The sequence below is a fragment of the Callorhinus ursinus genome, unplaced genomic scaffold, assembly GCF_003265705.2.
Source record: "Callorhinus ursinus isolate GAN/ISIS: 27379988/994484 unplaced genomic scaffold, GSC_fseal_2.0 scaffold31, whole genome shotgun sequence".
NCBI lineage: Eukaryota > Metazoa > Chordata > Mammalia > Carnivora > Otariidae > Callorhinus > Callorhinus ursinus.
Genome location: NW_027397093.1, coordinates 221,480 through 227,575, shown reverse-complemented (window position 1 = coordinate 227,575; position 6,096 = coordinate 221,480). Strand labels below are relative to the sequence as shown.

At 42.9% G+C, this 6,096-nt stretch overlaps 1 protein-coding gene across 1 annotated transcript in view; it reads left to right on the top strand.

The window, feature by feature from the left end:
- Nucleotides 1-567: 567 nt before the first annotated feature.
- The window catches only part of LOC112830541 (neuropeptide Y receptor type 4-2), a 22,849-nt gene continuing 17,320 nt past the window's right edge, over nt 568-6,096 (top strand). Inside the window, exon 1 of the mRNA XM_025880421.2 lies at nt 568-647. The gene's annotated coding sequence lies outside the window, so the exon portion shown is untranslated. The remainder of the gene's footprint in view (nt 648-6,096) is intronic.

The following is a 6,096-nucleotide window of genomic DNA, read 5'->3' as shown; positions in this document are numbered from 1 at the left end:
ACGCTTGTAGCTGGGAGTAAAGTGCTCTATCTTTCCCCTTTGCACCCGTGAAGGTCCTTCCCAGCCTCCCGCTCCTCTTCCTCCTCACGGCCAGATGAGGAGATGCTGGCTCTTTCCAGAGCACTTGCCCTGCTAGGGGGAAAGAAAGAGCACCAGCAGTGCCCCCGGAGAGGGGAGGTGCTTCCGCTGTTTGCAGGGTTGCGGGCAGCATGGGATTGCACATTATTGGTGCTGTTGGCCAAGGGGAGCACCCCAAGTGCCACAGGTCCAGGGTGTCGCTTACTGACTGTGCTTGGACATGTCACTTGTGCTTACGGAGTCTGTTACCACCTGTAAAGTGGGGGTAATCACAGCAACTCCCAGGATGATGTGAAGATTAAGTGAGAGATACGGCGTGAAGCGCTTGGCACATTACAGACACTGGCAACACGGAGACTGCCCTTCCGTGTTCTCGGCCTGACCCCTGAGAGAAGATAGCCCAGACGGATGATGCCTGAGTGTGACCAGCACTGCGGTTCTCCGTGGCCTTATTATGGGATGTTGAACATAGAGGGCAGAGAGTGGAGAGAGCGTTCCACCAGGAAACAGAAGAGGCCTGAGGTTTGAGTCTGGATTCTGTCACATTGTAGCCATGTGACTCTGAGCAAGTGAGTTACCCTCTGTGAACGTTGTTATTATTATTATCTTTTCTAAATGGTTTAATATGGAGTCTTTCAGATGCTTTCTCTAAGAGTGGAGACAGTGACCTCCAGAATAAAGGCAAAATGTTACCATTATCCTCCTGATAGGACATTTCTTCCAGTGGTGAGCTTGAAGCCCACAGGTGCTGGGTAGGCTCCTGGCAATTGCTCTGCATTGACTGGCACCCTGGTGAAGCTGATATCAAGGAGCTCTTTTCACTGCCTCTGTCTGACCCCTTATGAACATGTCACCAAATATTTACCAAGGTCTGGCTGGTGGTAGAAATGCTGGTCTAAACGTTATTATGGGGTGGGGATGAGATCAAAACAGAGGCATCCTGGACTCATTACCTATATCCCCAGGTATCATTATGTCATGTTACCTTTGATGGCCCAGAAAGTGTGGGGACTCCCTGAATTGTAAGAGATGGGATTTGGTGAGCGGAGGACTACAGAAGGCCAGGGCAGGTTCTTGGCGTGCTTCCAGCTGGAGAGCTCTCATTCCTGGAGGGAGCAGCGGCCCTTGGAGACACAACAGGCAGGCTGCCTGCAAACCAGATGTGGGATCGTTGTCTCTGGCCTCCCTCCCCGAACAGCAGGCAATAAGGGGGAGCGGACACTAGGATGGGAGCACGAGGGCAGCACCCAGGAGGAGTGGGGAGCACTGCACCCCAGAAGGCTAACTTTTGGCACATCCAGTCCAGCAACATTCCCCACATGCCCTGGCCCAGAGGCCGCCTTCACTACCTCCAGGCAACAAAACTAATAATGCTCGCTGCAGGCTCCTAGTCTAAGTCTAAGATGGGCCTTCCAACAACACCCTCCACACATTTGCTGAAAAAAAACCACACCCAAATAGAGACACCAAGGAAATCGAGTTACATGAGCAAACAGGAGATTAAAAAAAAAAAAAAAAAAAGAAAATCTTAAGAGGGACAAAGTTATCAAATCCATTAAATGAGAGCAAGCAATTTTATTTTAAAAATTAAAATAAAACAAGGGTGCCTGGGCGGCTCAGTCGGTTAAGTGTCTGACTCTTGATCTCAGCTCAGGTCTTGATATCAGGGTCCTGAGTTCAAGCCCTGTGCTGGGTTCCATGCTGGGCATGGAGCCTACTTAAAAAAAAAAAAAATTATAGTAAAATAATGAGGTTTTGGCAATGAAAAATATGATTGTCAAAATACATTTAAAAAACTAAAAGGATGGGATTACTAGCCACAGTAAAACAAGTGGAGGGGGGTTTAGTGAGCTGGAAGAACAGGGCAGGGAATACTTCCAGAACCTAGTGCAAATATCCTAGAAAGACTGCCGGCTGTCTACCGAATTCCAGCCTCCCCCTTTTCCAGAGCGCGGGTGGGACCACGGTTCCAGTTCCCAGCTGCAGGTGAGGTGTGGCCACGTGACTGAATTCTGTCCAATGAACGCAAAAGAGGAGGGGCTGGGTCCCCTCTGGACTGAGGGTCTGCCTCTTTGTTGCTTTTCCCTCCGACCTCCAGGTAAGGAAGAAGAAATCATCAAGTAGAAAACGGAAGAAAATATCAAAGAGGTGAAGAGAGGCAAGACTAAATTTAAGGGCCCACGGAGTGTCAAGCAGGATGAAAGGAAATAAAAAAAAAAAAAAAAGAAATCCTGGCTTAAATCCTTGCTATGAAATTTCGAAACACCAAGGAGAGAGAGAACATCCTAAGAAGGGGAGGAAATTAATAAATAAACTTAGGAAATGAGGATTAAACTAACATCAGTTTTCTCACTTGGCAACACTGAATACAAAAGACAATGGAGCAGTATTTTTGAAGTTTTGGGGGACAACGGCTTTGAACTTACAAGGCTATACAGAACTGATCAGTAAGTCAAGTGTGAGTGTGAAGTAAAGACATCTGAAGGCAGAAAGCTCTGTTTACCACTGGCTTTATTGCCTGTGAATCTTATTTGAAAGAATTGCCGGAAGATGTACTTCAGCAAAATGAAATGTGAATCCAAGAAAAAGATATGTTATAAGAAATATGTGATTAAAGATGCCAGTAAAAATCATTCCAAATAATCGAGGATACTGTCAATATACTATATCAATTATATATATAATATTATAAGAACATGGAACAAAGATTCTAAATAACCTCAACACTGGGGGAAGTGATGAAAAAGATAGAAACATGTTAAAAATGGAAATAATAATCCCCCTTTTTCAAAAAGGAAAAAATATGAAATCAGAAATTCAAGTCTTTTTAAGAGAGGAGTCACATTTAATTAAAGGGAAACTATGAAGCAAATCACTTGGACCTAAAATTGCTTTGTTTATTCAGGTAATGTATTATAAGTTGCCCTCTCTGGGCTACTATGAAAATGGAAGGAGGGAGTATATTTATGAGTCCATGAACTAAAGCATAAAATCATTTTCCTAACAAATCTGATTGATGTCAAAGGCTCAAGTGAAATGAAATTTTATTCTGCTCTAACTTTATCACAAGTCATGGATCCTCCCTGCTCTGTTTCCTGAGGCTAAATATAAAGATACAACAATTATCTTTGTTATAACGATGTCCTTTATTATTCAGTTGTTTTTCCACAGAGCATGTCTTTACTCATCAAAAGTGTAATTTCTTAACTTACAAATGCGTCTGCACATCACGGCTTTTGAAATATATTTTCCTCAATTTTGTAAAACATGACCATGAGCAAAGGAGACAGTCGTCTTCAAAAATTGTACCTATAGTTAATTACTCCAGCTATAACTGACTCACTTCCTTTCGTTCCTTCCAGTTTAGAACTGAAATTTTTTGTTTCCCACAGTGTTATTACTGGGAGTTGAAATTGTTTATTCTGCTAGTTCTCCCTGCTCTATCTATTAAATATAAACTTGAGTTAAAAACAAGTGCTAAAGGGAAAAAAATGGTGTCAATATGAAATGTTGGCGAGGATGTGGAGAAACTCAATCACACATGCATTGCTGGCGGGAATTTGAAGTGGTATAGGCACTCTGGAAAACAGGTTGGCAGTTTCTTAAAAAACAAACAAACAAACAAACAAAAAACCAAACAAAGCTAAACTTGGAACTACTATTTGGACCAGGAATTGTACTCCTGGTATATTCATCCCCAAAATGAAAACTTATTTTCACCCCCAAATTCTACACAAATACTTGTAGTGGCTTTATTTGTAATAACCCCAAACTATTGGAACCAACCCAGATGTCCTTCAACAAGTCACTGGTTAAATACGTGGTACATCCATACTGTGGAATAGTTCTCAGTGACAAAAAGAAACAAAGTATGGCTCCATGCAGCAACTTGGGTGATTCTTCGGAGAATTATGCTGAATGAAAAAGCCAATCCCAAAAGCTTAAGTACTGCGTGATTCCATTTATATAACATTCTTGAAATGACACAGTCATAGACATGGAGAACTATTAGTGGTTGTCAGGGGTTAAGGATATGATGGGAGCAGAGGGTGGGAAACAAGTACACGTGGTTATAAAAGGTCAACAGAGGAACCCTTGCCATGGAAATGTTCTGTACCTTGACTATTTCAATGTTGATATTCTGGTTGTGGTATTATACTGTAGTTTTGCAATACATTACCATGAGGGATAGAGATAAAGGGCACAAGGGATCTCTGTATTACATCTTAGAACTGCATGTGACTCTACAATAATCTCAAATAAAAGTTTCTTTCTTTTTATTTTATTTTATTTTTTTAAAGATTTTATTTATTTATGTGTGTGTGTGAGAGACAGAGAGAGAGAGCGAGCACACGCACACAAGCAGGGGGAGCGGGAGGGAGAGAGGGAGAAGCAGGCTCCCTGCTCAGCGAGGAGCCCAATGAGGGACTTGATCCCAGGACCCCAAAATCATGACCTGAGCTGAAGGCAGACACTTAACCTACCTCAGTAGGTTAAGAAGGCCACCCAGGCGCCCTTCAAATAAAAGTTTCAATTAAAAATGTGCTTCTGAGAATTTCTATACATACGATCCAATTCAGAATTTTGTTTATCTTAGGTATTAAGGTTCTCTTCTTGTTTGGGGTGGGATATAAATTATTGTTCAAATAGATTTTACTCTTCTCACCCACATCTCATCAGAAGAGTATAGTTTTTCCTTCTATTAATGTTGGTGGTAGCTCTGTGTTTTGTTCTGGCTTTTGAGTGGGCAGAATGCCGTTCCTTGCCCCTTTACTTTGTGCTCAGCCACGCAGCTTGGTATGGCCAATGGATGTTGGCAAATGTGATCCAGATAGGGCTGGAAATGAACTTGCATAGCCGGGCTTGTCCTCTTGCACTTCTGCCATCTCCGTGGGTAAAGCTTTTGAACTTGCCCTTCAGTTGGGGTCCCAGAATGAGCACAGGTGGAGGAAACTAAACCTCGGAGCCAAGTCCTGTTGGACATGCAACTCAAAGCAGAGCTGGCCCATTGAGCCCAGCTTAGGTCAGCTAAACCCCAGGTGACCTGTAGTCATTTGCACGTCACTGTTTGTATGCCATTTTGTGGTTATTTGTTACTCAGCAATAGCTGACCCATACAACATCATATCAGGTAAACGTGCTAGGACAGCACGGCTAAGCACAGTTTGAGATGAGGAATAGAATAGAGTGAGTTCTTCATCTAAGGCATATGGTAATCTGGTGGCTATTTTACCTGAAATCCCATCTGCACCCATTTGGGGAGTTTCTGGGTCAAAACTCCTTTTATAACGTGTCCTGGGGAGTTGAACTCTATGTCCGGCATCCAGCACACATAGAACTTAAAACTATTTGTTCACCTCTTACACTGTTGGTGGGAATGCAAGCTGGTGCAGCCACTCTGGAAAGCAGTATGGAGGTTCCTCAAAAAGTTGAAAATAGAGCCACCATACAATCCAGCAATTGCATTACTGGGTATTTACCCCAAAGATACAAGTGTAGGGATCCGAAGGGGTACATGCACCCCGATGTTTATAGCAGCAATGTCCACAATAGCCAAACTGTGGAAAGAGCCAAGATGTCCATCGACAGATGAATGGATAAAGAAGATGTGGTACATATATGTGCAATGGAATATTATGCAGCCATTAAACCCCACCCCCCGAAATCTTGCCATTTGCAACGATATGGATTAAACTAGAGGGTATTATGCTGAGCGAATTAAGTCAATCAGACAAAGACAAGTATCATATGATCTCACTGATATTAGGAATTCTTTTTTTTGTTAATTTTTTAATTATTATGTTAATCACCATACATTACATCATTAGTTTTGGATGTAGTGTTCCATGTTTCATTGTTTGTGCATAACACCCAGTGCTCCACGCAGAACGTGCCATCTTTAATACCCATCACCAGGCCAACCCATCCCCCCACCCCCCTCCCCTCTAGAACCCTCAGTTTGTTTTTCAGAGTCCATCGTCTCTCATGGTTCGCCTCCTTCCTCTCCGATTTCCCCCA